Source organism: Zootoca vivipara, chromosome 15, assembly GCF_965207765.1.
Source record: "Zootoca vivipara chromosome 15, rZooViv2.hap1.1, whole genome shotgun sequence".
NCBI classification, from domain to species: domain Eukaryota; kingdom Metazoa; phylum Chordata; class Lepidosauria; order Squamata; family Lacertidae; genus Zootoca; species Zootoca vivipara.
The window spans coordinates 7,581,033-7,596,290 of NC_142598.1; the positions used below are offsets into that span (position 1 = coordinate 7,581,033).

The 15,258-nt window shown below is 47.5% G+C and overlaps 1 long non-coding RNA gene across 1 annotated transcript; it reads left to right on the plus strand.

The window, feature by feature from the left end:
- Nucleotide 1: 1 nt before the first annotated feature.
- Nucleotides 2–9,035, plus strand: LOC148683357 (uncharacterized). The gene is made up of 3 exons (XR_015947209.1): nt 2–243; nt 5,369–5,545; nt 8,034–9,035. It is a non-coding gene; the product is annotated as an uncharacterized LOC148683357 (long non-coding RNA).
- Nucleotides 9,036–15,258: the final 6,223 nt, after the last annotated feature.

The window sequence follows — 15,258 nt, forward strand, 5'->3', positions numbered from 1 at the left end:
GAAGCTCAGGATCAGCACATTTGCAAGAAACTCTGGGAATAGCTGAGAGGCTGGCTATAGCTTCTGTAATTACAGGGCTGAACTCGGTTCTGGTTGCCATGGGTAGACATCCCAGCCTTGTCCAACAGGAACAACCTCTTCTGGGGAAACGTTCCTTTCTGTGCTTCAGTTCCTCGTTGAACTTGCAAGAACCGTCTGCTGCATGCCTCGAAGAAGAAGAGGAGGAGGAGGACTGGACCAAAGGTTCATTGCATCCAGCATTCTTGTTTTAAAAGTTATATTTATTTTAATGTACAGCGCTGTGGTTAAACCACTGAGCCTAGGGCTTGCTGATCAGAAGGTCAGCGGTTCGAATGCCTGTGACGGGGTGAGCTCCCGTTGCTTGGTCCCAGCTCCTGCCAACCTAGCAGTTCGAAAGCACGTTAAAGTGCAAGTAAATAAATAGGAACCGCTACAGCGGGAAGGTAAACAGCATTTCCATGTGCTGCTCTGGTTTGCCAGAAGCGGCTTTGTCATGCTGGCCCCATGACCTGGAAGCTATACGCCGGCTCCCTCGGCCAATAATGCCAGATGAGCGCGCAACCCCAGAGTTGCTCATGACTGGACCTAATGGTCAGGGGTCCCTTTACCTTTATTTACCTAATGCACTGCCTTTTTGAGTGCAATTGCCCCTTCAAGGTGACATACAAAATTTAATAGAGTACAACAACAACAGGGTAGCCATACGTACAGAATATCTTAGCCGGTATTCAGCCCTTGCAAACAGCATCCGGGCAGAAATCGCTGAAGTGTCCGGGAAAATCAATCTCCTAAAACATAGCTCCAAAACTCTTTTTTTTTCCTTTGAGATTTTGCAAACCTCAAAAAAGCTCAACATTGACCCAAGTTGTTCTTCACTTTTCGAAATATGGCAACCCTCGTGCTAAAGCCTTTTCCTTTTACTATTTTCCACTTGCAAACCTACTATTCCCACCCACCCCCAGCTGTGCTTCCCAGGCATGTTTGCCCATGTCAAGTAGGGAAAAACAGCTAGAGAGGAATCGGATGGCCAGGAGAAGGGTTTAGCACCCTCTTGTCCAGGGGTCAGGAAACTTTTCAAGCAGGGAGCCGGTCCACTGTCCCTCAGACCTTGTGGGGTGCCAGACTATTTTTTGGGGGGGGGGGGAATGAACGAATTCCTATGCCCCACAAATAACCCAGAGATGCATTTTAAATAAAAGGACACATTCTACTTATGTAAAAACACGCTAATTCGCGGACCGTCTGTGGGCTGGATTGAGAAGGTGATTGGGCTGGATCCGGCTCCCGGGCCTTAGTTTGCCTACCCATGCTCTTGCCTGTTGCTCCTTCGACCAGAATGTTCCTCCTTCTTCCCCAGGATGTTTGCAGAGAAGACCCAGGCAGCATTCCCAGCAGGGAATTTGCTACAGAATGTGAAGATCCATCCTGGGAGATATGGGGTAATGGTCAACTAAGTTTTACTCTGAGTAAACCCACTGGAATTTATGGACCTAACTTAGTCGTGCCCATTCATTTCAATGGGCCTACTCTGAATAAATCTTATCAAGTCAGTGGCGTTGCAACGGGGTGGGGAGGGGATGGGGTGGTTCACCCTGGGTGCCATGCTGGTGGGGATGACAAGAAGGCACCCAGCGGGGGCTCGCGGCGGCGCCAAACCTGCCAAGTTGCTGTCGGAGAAATAAGGGACCGGGCTGGATGTAGCAGACCGGAAGTAGCACTGCCGCCATTTTGGAACTGGGCGGAGCATGTTCAGAAGTGACTTTTGATGCTGCTTTGCCCAGTTCCAAAATGGCCACCGCGCCAGAAGTCGCACTGCAGCCATTTTGGAACTGGGCAGAGCAGCATCAAAAGTCGTTTCTGAGCATGCTCCGCCCAGTTCCAAAATGGCCGCCGTGCCAGAATAAACCGGGGGGAAACAAAAAAATCCGTTTTTCCAGCTAGGAACAGCTGGAAAAATGGGGATTTCCCGGGGAATACGGGAGACTTGGCAGCTATGGGCGGCGCAAGCAGCCATTCTGCCGCCGCAACCGCATGCGGAGGATCTTCTGTTCGAGGCTGCAGCTGCGAGCAGAGGATCCCGGCACTGTTTGTACGGCACATGCGTCATAGGTAGTGACGCCACACATGCACCCTATGTAGCAAAGCCCCGCCCCAGGTGTAATGACGCCTTTGTTCGCCCCTGCTTAAGGTAGTTTACCTTTAGTAATTTCTGGACAGAGAGAAAGTACTTCTTTGTGCAACACATAATTAACTGCCACAAGATATGGTGACATTAGCTTAACCGGTGAGGGTTTAAAATATCTTTCCTCTGCACCATTTTCCTGCCCTCCCTGCAAATTGCTGTTTGTTCCAAAGCAGCTAATAGTAGCCAACAGCAGCTTCGGGAGCAAATAGTAGCTGGAGTGGGGTCAATGGCACCGTCGAAAGGGTTAAGTCTCCTCCCCTGCACCGTAATCATGATCTGGATTGAGGACTTCATGGCTGCTTGGGGCTAAAAATAAATTAAAATGGGGATTACCAAGCATGGATTCAACGATGCATTTTAAAGAATACATAGTTAGAGCTAAACAGTGATTTAATTTTTTTAAAAAAGTTTTGCACACCGTCCACAAATCACCCTCATCCAAATGCCACCCCATGTTCCTTCCCCTCCCCACCCCAGTCTGGATTTACTGTTTCTGTGGCTTTATTAAACTTACTGGATTTTCCATGGAAACGATAAATCTTGATTAAGTGGGGAAATAATACGCAGCAGCATTTAGGTGGCAGCAATGTTGTGCGGGCAGTGTGTAAAATTTGCTTTCACGAGCCCACAATAAACTGCCTTCCAGAACCGCCCTCTGATTCCTCTCCAACCTTTCTCTCTGGTGCTTCCAGACTGTGACTATTTTTCGAGCTGGAACTCAATCCCATACTGCCAATTTCAGGTTGTGCAACTATAGGTGATCTAGCGTTCTTGTGCAACTAACCTGCTCCCCACCCCACCCCCCAAAAATGCAGGAAAACAATTGGTTGTGTACACACCATATATGACTTCCCCCAAATAATCCTGGGAACTGTAGTTTGCTATGGGTGCTGGGCACTGTAGCTCTTTGATGGGCAAACTAAGGTCCAATTCTTGGGATTTTTTTGGGGGGGGAGTTCTTTAAATGTATGTTGTGTATGCAGCTGTTGTATATTTTCTTTGCAAGCAAATCAGAATGAATGCTCAATAAAGAGTTGCCACAGTCTAACCTCCCTGCAAACTTTGTGCAAACAAATCAGGATAAATGCTCATTAAGCAGGTCACCTGGGAATGACTTCTGTTGCCTAAAACACCTCTTACATTAAGTGCTTGATTTACGTATGACAGTGGTGTAGTTATGTTTTATGTTTGGAGGATTCGAGCGCAAAATATGGTCTGAAGCTCAACATCAAAAAAACCAAGATCATGGCCACTGGTCCCATCACCTCCTGGCAAATAGAAGGGGAAGAAATGGAGGCAGTGAGAGATTTCACCTTCTTGGGCTCCTTGATCACTGCAGATGGTGACAGCAGTCACGAAATTAAAAGACGCCTGCTTCTTGGGAGAAAAGCAATGACAAACCTAGACAGCATCTTAAAAAGCAGAGACATCACCTTGCCGACAAAGGTCCGTATAGTTAAAGCTATGGTTTTCCCAGTAGTGATGTATGGAAGTGAGAGCTGGACCATAAAGAAGGCTAATCGCCCAAGAATTGATGCTTTTGAATTGTGGTGCTGGAGGAGACTCTTGAGAGTCCCATGGACTGCAAGAAGATCAAACCTATCCATTCTTAAGGAAATCAGCCCTGAGTGCTCCCTGGAAGGACAGATCGTGAAGCTGAGGCTCCAATACTTTGGCCACCTCATGAGAAGAGAAGAATCCTTGGAAAAGACCCTGATGTTGGGAAAGATTGAGGGCACTAGGAGAAGGGGACATCAGAGGACAAGATGGTTGGACAGTGTTCTCGAAGCTACGAACATGAGTTTGACCAAACTGCGGGAGGCAGTGCAAGACAGGAGTGCCTGGCGTGCTATGGTCCATGGGGTCACGAAGAGTCGGACACGACTAAACGACTAAACAACAACAACAATCCGCCTGGTTTTCGAATGGTAGAAAATAATAATAATCCCAGCAGGGTGTGGTTCCGTTTGTTTTCCTCTGCAATCTGCAAGCTGCAACAGGGGTGGGGTGGGGAGCGGAATATGAAGGAAGACAGGCATGAAACTCATAACCTAAAGGAAAGGGTAGTTTTGTTTGTCCCCTTGATGCTACGAGTCCCCAGTAAGGCTTAGCAGACCAGATGACCGGGGAAGGATATCTGTGGGAGAGGAGAATTTCACATGGTGGTGACTCACTGCTTCTCAGTGGGTGATGATGCTCCAGACAGCTTCCCCGTTTTGCTTTTGTTTGGTTGTTTCTGTGCCGTGGGTTGCCATGTTTTCCTCGCCAGTTAAGAGAAGCTGGAGGGAACTCATCGTCACTCGCAAGGGGGAACAGTTTCAGCTCCAGCTCGTGAGGCTTGGGTGACCTTAATTTCTAAAAATACCCCTGGTCAGACAGGCGAAATCTGAGGCTTTCATGCTTCCAGGGGCTCTACCTAGACATCACAGGCTGTGCGGTCGGTCCAGCTGTGTCCGTTCCCCAAAACATCTGGAAGGCTCCATAAGGATCGCTTCCTGTTGCTCCGCAGATGATAAAAGCTGGAGGTAAAAAATTTAAAAAGAGCCTTTTTGGAAAGTTAAAGCGGAGGAAACCACACTCTCTTAAGTGTCTCCAACCTCGGAGCAAACGCATTTGGGATCAGTTAAGGGAAAGTGGCGTGCCAGCTCCTAATCTGAAATGTACACATTTTGTTCAGATGCAGGCACAAACACAGCACTTAAAGGCACGTGAAACGATGCTTTCTCACACACGTTCACTCGATGTTACAGGGCAGCCATGCTTGTTTATTCACATGTTTGCTCTGTTCATATATAAAGGGAGGGAGGGGATCAGATTTTTACCTGGGTACAAAAGACTTGCAGGTATAGGGCAGTATGTAAATGCAATACATAAAAATAAATAAAATAAAAGGGCACCAGCTAAAACTCCACCAGTGGATGGGCAAATGCACCCATTTCATTTTTTCTGAGTTTCTCATTTTTCCAGTTTTAAGTTCAGATGTCCACATTTCCAAATCAGTTTGAGGATGTTGTTTTTTAAAGTCTTCGTCCATGAATTTCTCTAACCGTACCCATGTCTGGATGGAATTTTTCCTAATACAGTATACACGTTTTTGCAAATCATTTCCCCTAATATAATGCTTTTCTTATATGTTCTTTTCACTAATTTGTGTGCTTTTAGGCACACTTTGACCTACTATATGCAGTTTTTACACATTATTTGGCTCGAGAACTGCACTGCAAAATGAAGAAGAAGCGTGAATTTAGAAGGATGGCTGTTGTTTCGGTGCACATATTGGACTCATCTACACTCCCACTTGTGCCATGCCTACAAAGCGTGGATCTGGGGAGGAAGCAGGTAAGCCTTGCCCTGCATCAAAGAATACCATTTGAATGGCAATTTATGCCCAGTGTGGGAGGCAGACCCCCTCAAATATTTTATTGGGGGACGGGCTGAAGGGACCTTGGCCCCTAGGAGTCGGCTCCTATGGTCAGAGCAGTTTCCCACTTGCCCTACTCCTTTCCCAATGAAACCCTGCTCATTAGTGCTCAACCGTAGCAAACATTAGGCAAAACCCCCGATTGCCATTTGCTCCTAATGAGCACCAGAGAATGGTGCTTCCCGGGGACAAGCGATTGTTTCAGAAAGTGCAGCAAAAAGTGATGCAAAACTCCACAAACCCTGCTTTACACATGAGTTGGGGGGAGACCATGCATAGCAAACTTGAATGCCTCTGCTGTGTGCATTTGAGCTTTAACTCGAAGACTTCATTCAAACGTAGACATTCAAGCAACATCATCAAGCAGTTCCACACAAATCCAGACTTTCCACAGAGGGCACCTTCTGCAGATGAACCATCAGCCTTGACACATTCTAACAATGCATTTCCTGGCATGAGTCTGTCTCATTTGCACATTGCAGCATTTTTAGGTCTACACTTGAAAATACAAATGTGTGAATCCACCCTGGGTTAAACATCAGGGGGTGTTCCCAATAAGGACAGAGTGTGTTCAGTGACCACAGAGTGCTGACTCATCAGGGCTCATCCAGCTTGCCCTGCTGCTTGCCCTCTCAGAAAACCTGCTCTTTAGGGTTGAATTGGAGTAAATGTCAATTGGGTTTTCTGCAGTTTGACATTTTTCCGATTCCATGCTAAAGTGGTGGGTGGGGCAAATGAAAAACACTTGGACCCATGCTTTCTAGGCAGATGTGTGGATGAGCCCTCACTGTTGGGGTGGGGAAATGGAATGGAGTAACCCGAACAGGAGGTGCTGGTGGGGAGTGAAAAAAGAAAGATCAGGAAATGCAATTAAATATCGTGGAGAGGGGTCATAACTGACTGGCCGCCTGTCAGGCTTCAGAGAATCGGCTTCCTCCCTCCTTTGGCAATAGATAAGCAGAACAAAAAGAAAGGAGTCTTCTTACCAGTTAGAAACTTTAAGGATCACAGCGAGAGAACAAAGAATCCATTCCTAGGAAAGGCGGTGCTCCCAATTAAGGGTTCCACCCATTTCCTCCCTAGTCAACCATGTCACTACCATGTCTTGTAACCTGATCTCGCACTGTGGTTTCTGAGCAGCCAGCTTATCTGCTCTCCTTGACCTTGGGCTGAGCGGATGGACGCTTTCTAGAGAAAGTGAGTCTGCTAACCCTCTCTCTCCCAGTGCTTCTCCTCCTAGCTGTTTCCCATCCAGTACTTCCCAGCTTCTGCCTTCTGAACTATGTCCCTCTGCAAGCCACTGTTCCAAATCTATACTGTCCTTCTGCTCCTGGGAAAATTCATGATTCTGAGCAGGAGCAGGGGGAGGGGGAGGGGGAGGCTCCCATCATTCTTCCTCAGAGCAGCCCTCCTCAGCATGGTCCCAACACTGGCAGACTTATTGAAACAGGGAACAAGAGCACTTCACTCTAACATTTTGTTGCAGGTCCTCCTGGTTAACTTCTAATTTTCAAGAGGAATGTTTGCTAAGGTGCCATCATCTACCTGATTCAGCCCTACAATGCTACCAATGGCAGCATCAGCATCCCAAAGCACCCTGGGAGAAAGCCAGGCCCAGATAATTGGCTTTCAGATTTCATACAGTCATGGAAGCACTCTTTATCAGAGGATTTTGTTCTGTGCACTCGGCTGGTCCTGGACTCCAGAGAGGCCTATGAAGACTAGATATCACATTGAACAAACAGAGAGTACTCCTCGAAACAGATATATATGGCTACCACTGTTTATTTTGAAATCCCTGCTTTTCTCCCTGACATGCAGATAGTTAAGTTGGTGACACTAACTGCAGCTACTTGCCTGTCTGAACCCCCACCTTGCTATGTCTGTGGGCACCCTTCCATGTGTCCTGTAACCTCTCATCAATTAAGATCCAGGATTCAGGATTCAGGCAGTGTTTTGGGGGTTGGGGTGGGGGTTGGGGTGTAAGTCATCACTCCCTTAACCCAAACCAGGCGTGCGGAAACCTGTGTGTGCAAACACACATGCGCACATGGTTGCCACAGTGCCTTTCCAATGTCCCGGCTCACTTTTCCCGTCACTCCCTTTCCTATAAACATTGCCATCTTCCAAGGATGATGATGATGATAGCGAAAGGCAGATTTAACATCCCTGGCATCAGCTTGCTGCTGAGGATGCAGGCAGGAACTGTTCCACCATAAGCCACCCTTGATGGTCTGTTTTGACGACTGGGCCCTGATTATGTGGTGAAAATCCCTTTCGCAAGGGCTGTGTGAGCCTCCATTATGAATCAGCACGGATTTAGCTTCCCTGCCTGCCTTGCTATAAATACAGGGTTGCTAAAAACTGATCCCTCGTGAGCTGCCTTTTTTTGTCTCTCCTTGGCAGGGTTATTTGCTGCATTTGATGTTCCCGCCTGGAATGGCCCTTGGTTCCAATCCATGCATGCCGAGCACTTACACTTTCAGAGGGAAGAAATGCTGCTGGCAGCCGGCGAGAGGAAGGAGGGCCCTGGGTGCGTGGGCTCTGTTTGCGTCTCTGGTGAGAGATGAGTGTGAGATGCTAGATGGATAGCAGTGAAGTCCGATGCGCTACAAGCAGTGAGGCTTGTGAGAAGCAGCAATCAGGACCTCACCCTGAGTACCCACTCCCCCAGCCCCTTGGATAGGCAGTGGGGCCTTCTGGGTTGAGAGTGGGCATATTTTCAGTGCCAGATACGTTCCATCTGTGGCTCGCCTTGAGTGAAAAGCTTGGGAACAGCTGATCTAATAAATCGCAGGGTAGGAACTAATGACCAGGCTGCTCTGGAACAGCATGTTAGCTGGCAGGATCAGCTCTCTGGGATTTAGGGTGGCCAATTATGCATCAAGAAGAAAGAAAGAAAGAAAGAAAGAAAGAAAGAAAGAAAGAAAGAAAGAAAGAAAGAAAGAAAGAAAGAAAGAAAAGAGCAGTGCATCACCCAAGAAGATGACCCAAGAGGACATGGATTTGCATTAACAAATTGCCTGAACTTAACAAATAATAGGGACCCGGGTGGCGCTAGGGACCCAGGTGGCGCTGTGGGTTAAACCACAGAGGGCTTGCTGATCAGAAGGTCAGTGGTTCGAATCCCTGTGACGGGGTGAGCTCCCGTTGCTCGGTCCCAGCTCCTGCCAACCTAGCAGTTTGAAAGCACGTCAAAATGCAAGTAGATAAATAGGAACCGCTACAGCGGGAAGGTAAACGGCGTTTCCGTGTGCTGCTCTGATTCGCCAGAAGTAGCTTTGTCATGCTGGCCACATGACCTGGAAGCTATACGCCGGCTCCCTTGGCCAATAATGCGAGATGAGCGCGCAACCCCAGAGTCGGTCACGACTGGACCTAATGGTCAGGGGTCCCTTTACCTTTACCTTTTTAAACAAATAATTAAATTCCAAAATGCAATGGTTTTTGAATTTTGCATTTTTTTAAAAAAAAAATCCCTGCGGTAATTTATGTGTCTAGATGCAAATTTAGAAATTTAGAAATAATGACTATAATTTAAACAGAAATGCAATCCACCTCACCAAAATGACCAAGTGACTTATTGTGCCAGTTTAATCTTGGTGCACAACTTCCAGGCCCCTGGCTGCTCTCACTTTGTTTCTTCCTCTTTAAACCAAACTTGGGTCGGATGGCTATCCTATAGTTATTCTAACTGGCACAGGAGCGGAGCTTGGAAATGTGGTGAAATTTGACACCTAGCCCCAATCCCTTACTGACCATTCACTCTGACTCGTTTACAGAGTGCTTATAATGACGTTGAATCAAGAACTTGCCACCCCATGTTTTTCAAGACACTTCCTTCTCACTTTGCGTACCTCTAAAAGTCTGCTTTTGGCGGGGGTGGGTGGTGGGTGGGGCAGGTGACTGACTCCCATCCGAAAATAGCAACAGTCAGGAAGCACCCCCCCGGGGGGGGGAACCTTCAGGCATGGACTGCCCCACCTACAGTACCTGGGTTGGCCATTGCATCCTTCTAGGCAGGAAGGAATATAAAGCCTTCCTGTTCTAGCAAAGCCATACAGTACTCCCAATCTCCACTGTGTCTCTCGAGCTCTTGTTATTCTCGCTCCTGACTTCTGCTTCCATGCTGGATCCTGCCTACTGGTTGGCCCGGATGTAGTGTTCAGTCCTGACCACTGGCTACTAGTTCCATGACTCCTCCTGGCTTACACCAGATTTCTGCCTGCAGCCCTGCACTGACTGCGGTGGCCGAGAAGGGTTGCTTGGCTGACATTCCCCATGAATGAGGATAGTAGCTTTTGAGCACTGGGAATATGAAGTCAGAGCAGAGGCAGGTGTCCTCTCAACATGTTCCCAGGCCTCCAGTCATATCAGTGTTGCTTAAAAATAACTTGGCACAGAAGGCTGGTGTAGTCGCTTCAGATCCCAGGTTGCCTGGCACTAGAATTGCTGAGTGGCTGAAGGTTTTCTTACCTATTGTAACTCGGCGGCTAATGGATTGAAGTTGACAAGACAGAAGTACTGTTTTTGGGGGACAGGAGGCGGGCAGGTGTGGAGGACTCCCTGGTCTTGAATGGGGTAACTGTGCCCCTGAAGGACCAGGTGCACAGCCTGGGAGTCATTTTGGACTCACAGCTGTCCATGGAAGCACAGGTTAATTCTGTGTCCAGGGCGGCTGTCTACCAGCTCCATCTGGTACGCAGGCTGAGACCCTACCTGCCCGCAGACTGTCTCGCCAGAGTGGTGCATGCTCTGGTTATCTCCTGCTTGGACTACTGCAATGCGCTCTACGTGGGGCTACCTTTGAAGGTGACCCAGAAACTGCAATTAATCCAGATAGTGGCAGCTAGACTAGTGACTGGGAGTGGCCGCTGGGACCATGTAACATTGGTCCTGAGAGATCTACACTGGCTCCCAGTACGTTTCCGAGCACAATTCAAAGTGTTGGTACTGACCTTTAAAGCCCTAAACGGCCTTGGTCCTGTATACCTGAAGGAGCGTCTCCACCCCCACCATTCAGCCCGGACACTGAGATCCAGCACCGAGGGCCTTCTGGCGGTTCCCTCATTGCAAGAAGTGAGGTTACAGGGAACCAGACAGAGGGCCTTCTCGGTAGTGGCACCCGCCCTGTGGAACGCCCTCCCACCAGATGTCAAGGCAATAAGTAACTATTTTACTTTTAAAAGACAACTGAAGGTGGCCCTGTTTAGGGAAGTTTTTAATGTTTGATGCTGTACTGTTTATAATATTCAGTTGGAAGCCGCCCAGAGTGGCTGGGGAAACCCAGCCAGATGGGCGGGGTATAAATAATAAATTATTATTATTAAAATTATTGTTGTTGTTGGTGGTGGTGGTGGTGTTTTTTGAATACTAATCCCTGTTCTGTGTTAACAGGAGCTGTGCACTACAGTATATTCTGATGTAGACCAGGGCCCCATAGAGATTTATTGTCCGATGACAGCCCTTGGGTTCCCCCCACATCACACTGGGATGAGGGTGTCCTGATTAGGGCGCCCTTTCTATGATGGAGCACCAAAGTTCTGGACTAAGAGCGGAAACACAGGGGCAGCCCTTAAAACAAGGGACATCTGGCCCTAGGAATCTGCCACTGCCATTGTTTTTTTACTGAGAAGCTTATAATAATGGCGGTGCTAGTGGCGACAGGGTTTAATAAGGACACAGATGCTCGCCGTTTTTCTTTGGGGGCCAGTAAAACGTAAACGATGCATCTGAGACCTCCAGGGTGCTGGGGAAAAAAGCGTTCACGAGCTCGAAGGAAAGAGCGAGGGACAATCAGCCTTATTTCTGGACAGCCAGAAGTCCTTTATTGGCCATCCCCCTTTCAGAAAGAAGGACGGGAACTTTCATAGCGGGGCATTCAGCATTTACAGCCTGCTTCTTCACAAGCTGTTGCCAGTAAAACAGAAGGCGCCCAGTAAAGAGGAGTCTGGTAGGTGGTGGGTGGGGAACGCTGCTTAGATGCGCCTATTAAATTCCCAGACATACTGAGGGCCTGCTTCTCTGTATTCTTCTTCCCTACTTGTGTTCAGTGTATCTTAATCCTGGAAGTAGACCTGAAAGTCAACACTTAATCTGTCGTATGTGAGTGTGTGCGCGCGCATGCACATGTGTGAGTGATTGTGTCTATATTAGCACTCCTGAGAAGAGAGAGAACATTTTTCAGGACTTGGTAACATGATGGAAGAACCGCTGTGCCGTACCACAAGACTCAACGTTTTAACCCAAAGGAAGTTAGGCTGTGTACAGACATACCTTTAAGTAAAATATTTTCTCTGGCATGAATTTTCTGTTGCTTCCCCACAGCTTCTGCTGTGCAATAAATAGAGAGATGTATTTTATCAGCCAACTGAATGCTGTTCCAGTCATCTGTCTTCACATCCTTATGCTTCAGGCAGCCTGTCGGCCTTAAACAATTTTTGATTCTTGAATTTTAGCTCATCAATTTGGATCCTCCCAGTTCCCCCAGCCTCCCAATTTTCTTCTGGGCAATACTTTAGCCCAGCCCTGGGCGCTATAGCTCCTCACTTTATACATGAGCAGGGTTAGACCCAGAAATAAGCAGGTGTGGCTTTTGCTTATCACCTCTGACTGAGGGAGAGAACTTGCTATTTCCCACAGGATATCTGTGGTTGATGTCGTGCCCCAGCCCTTGGTGTTAATTCAGCAATCTTGCTTGGCCCAGTGATGGGAATAGAACTTATTTGCCACAGTGGAAGAAAATACAAGTTAACAAGGTGAGGTCTACAGATAACAGAACGACAAAGAACACATCCTGACTGCTGAGGCATGAGACATGGAAAGAATTACGGTAATGATTTGTATTTTCTCAGCATCTCATCATGTGAATTAAATGCATTCTTGCATCCCCAAATGAAGGACAAGCATAGATCACCTTAGTGAATCATAGAATCATGGAGCTGGAAGGGACACCCCCGGGTCATCTAGTCCTGCCCCCTGCAATGCGGGAATCTCAACTCAAGCATCCATTATGGGTGGCCATCCAATCTCTGATTAAAAAACGCACAGTGAAGGATAGTCTACCACCTTCCAAGGCAGTTCGTTCCACTGTCGAACAGCTCTTACTGTCAGAAAATTCTTCCCGATGCTTAGTCAGAAGCTCCTTTCTTCTAACTTCAATTCATTGGTACAGGTCCTACCCTCCAGAGTAGGAGAAAACAAGCTTGCTCCATCTTCCACGTGGCAGCCCTTGAAAATGGCTATCATATCTTCTCTCAGTCTTCTTTTCTTCAGGCTACTGTATTGTTAACTTGTGCCAAGTTTGCAAATTGTTTTTATGATTTATTAATTTTTAAAATCACAACATAGCACTTAAATTAAAAAAAAACGCTTCAGCACAATTTTTTAAAAAACTGATTAAAATAATAATAATCTGGCATCTCTAGTCTTTTGGTTGGTGTATTTTTATTACTGTGATGATTTCCCTCCGTTTCATTTTTCTCCCTCAGCTTTCCAAGAGTACTTAAGTAACTGTGCTGAAATGTCCAAAGTTCTTTAGCACAAGTTTTAAGAATGATTTTGAACATTGATAGGAAAAAAGTTAAGGAACGACGTGCTCACATGTCCTGCTCTTTCCCCATTTACGCAGTCGTGTCACAAATCCAGGGGCAGACACTGGTCTTTCAAATTTCAGTGGCACCCTGTGTGAGCCCCAAATTTGACGTGCCCCCCCCCACCTCGCTCATAGGTTCTGCACCCATTGCGGTGGATCCAATTGAGCTGTCGTAGCTCCACCTTTTTGACACACCCGCTAGTGTGGATGGAACACAACACAAAAATGCAATTCCCACAAAGCGTGGAAAGTCTGTTGCAATTCTGCAAGAGCAATGACTGGGTGTACCTGAGCAGGTGTACCCTAGGAACATCAATAACAGGTGGGTGCTACCAAGTCACATCTCCATCCTTCATTACCTCCCTTGTAGCAGCCAATGAAGCAGAGCAGTGATCAGGAAACTTATTTTAACAGCTGGAGGGCCACATGATCTTGTGGGCAACTTTCCAGGGGCCATGTGGGCTGATGACTTTGCGCATTGGGCTACATCCCAGTTGCACAAAACCCAGAGATTTCTGTGCACACCCAGGCAAGCAGGCAATACAGTGGAACCTCGGTTTATGAACACCTCGGTTTACGAATTTTCGGTTTACGAACGCCGCGGACCCATCTGGAACGGATTAATTCACTTTCCATTACTTTTAATGGGAAAGTTCGCTTCAGTTTATTAATGCTTCAGTTTATGAACAGACTTCCGGAACCAATTATACCCATGCTTCGGGTTAAGTACGCTTCAGGTTGAGTACTCCGCGGACCCGTCTGGAACGGATTAATCCACTTTCCATTACTTTCAATGGGAAAGTTCGCTGCAGTTTATGAACGTTTCAGTTTAAGTACTCCGCGGACCGTCTGGAACAGATTAATCCACTTTCCATTACTTTCAATGGGAAAGTTCGCTTCAGTTTATGAACGCTTCAGTTTATGAACAGACTTCCGGAACCAATTGTGTTCCTAAACCGAGGTACCACTGTATTATCACATTTCAAGGTCACTTTCCAGCCTGCTAAAGCACTTGAGGGATGGGGCCAAGCAGGGGTCGTGAGAGGTGCCTGGCCAAGGGCGAGTCCCAAGGCCTGCATAGAGGGGGGCGTTTGAGGTTCATCATCCCTGAAGTCTAGAACGTAGACAGGAAAAGTGATGACACCATATCACCTGCTGGGTTTTTTTTGGGAGTAGGGGTGTTGGTGGGACCTAGGTGGCGCTGTGGTTAAACCACTGAGCCTAGGGCTTGCTGATCAGAAGGTCGGCGGTTCGAATCCCTGTGACAGGGTGAGCTCCCGTTGCTTGGTCCCAGCTCCTGCCAACCTAGCAGTTCGAAAGCACGTCAAAATGCAAGTAGATAAATAGGAACCACTACAGACAGCGGGAAGGTAAACGGCGTTTCCATGTGCTGCTCTGGTTTGCCAGAAGCGGCTTTGTTATGCTGGCCACATGACCTGGAAGCTATACGCCGGCTCCCTCGGCCAATAATGCGAGATGAGCGCGCAACCCCAGAGTCGGTCACGACTGGACCTAATGGTCAGGGGTCCCTTTACCTTTACCTAGGGGTGTTGGTACTAGATGTTTCTGGGGAAATGCAAGTTTTGCCTATGGGTTGGCAACATCTAAGCAGGAAATTGCCTTATGCTGAGTCAGACTGTTAGTCCGTCTACCCCAAGCTTCCTTAACGTCGTCCCTCCATATGTTTTTGGCCTACAACTCCCATGATCCCTAGCTAGCAGGACCAGTGGTCAGGGATAATAGGAATTGTAGTCTCAAAACATCTGGAGGGCCGAGGTTGTGGAAGCCTGGTCTAACCCAACAATGACTTCACCCACATCTTGTCCTGCCCCATCTCTATCCTTGCTCGTGCAGTGCAAGTGATGCTGGGAGGGAGGGCTGCAACCCGTCCTGTATAATACAGGATTGTCGCTTATTTCAATTTAAAATGCTATATCCTGTATTGATTTAATACAGGTTGCAGTTTGTCCTGTATTTCCCTTATTTCTGCTCTGCTGTACTCTCTCTCTCTCTCTCTCTCTCTCTCTCTCTCTCTCT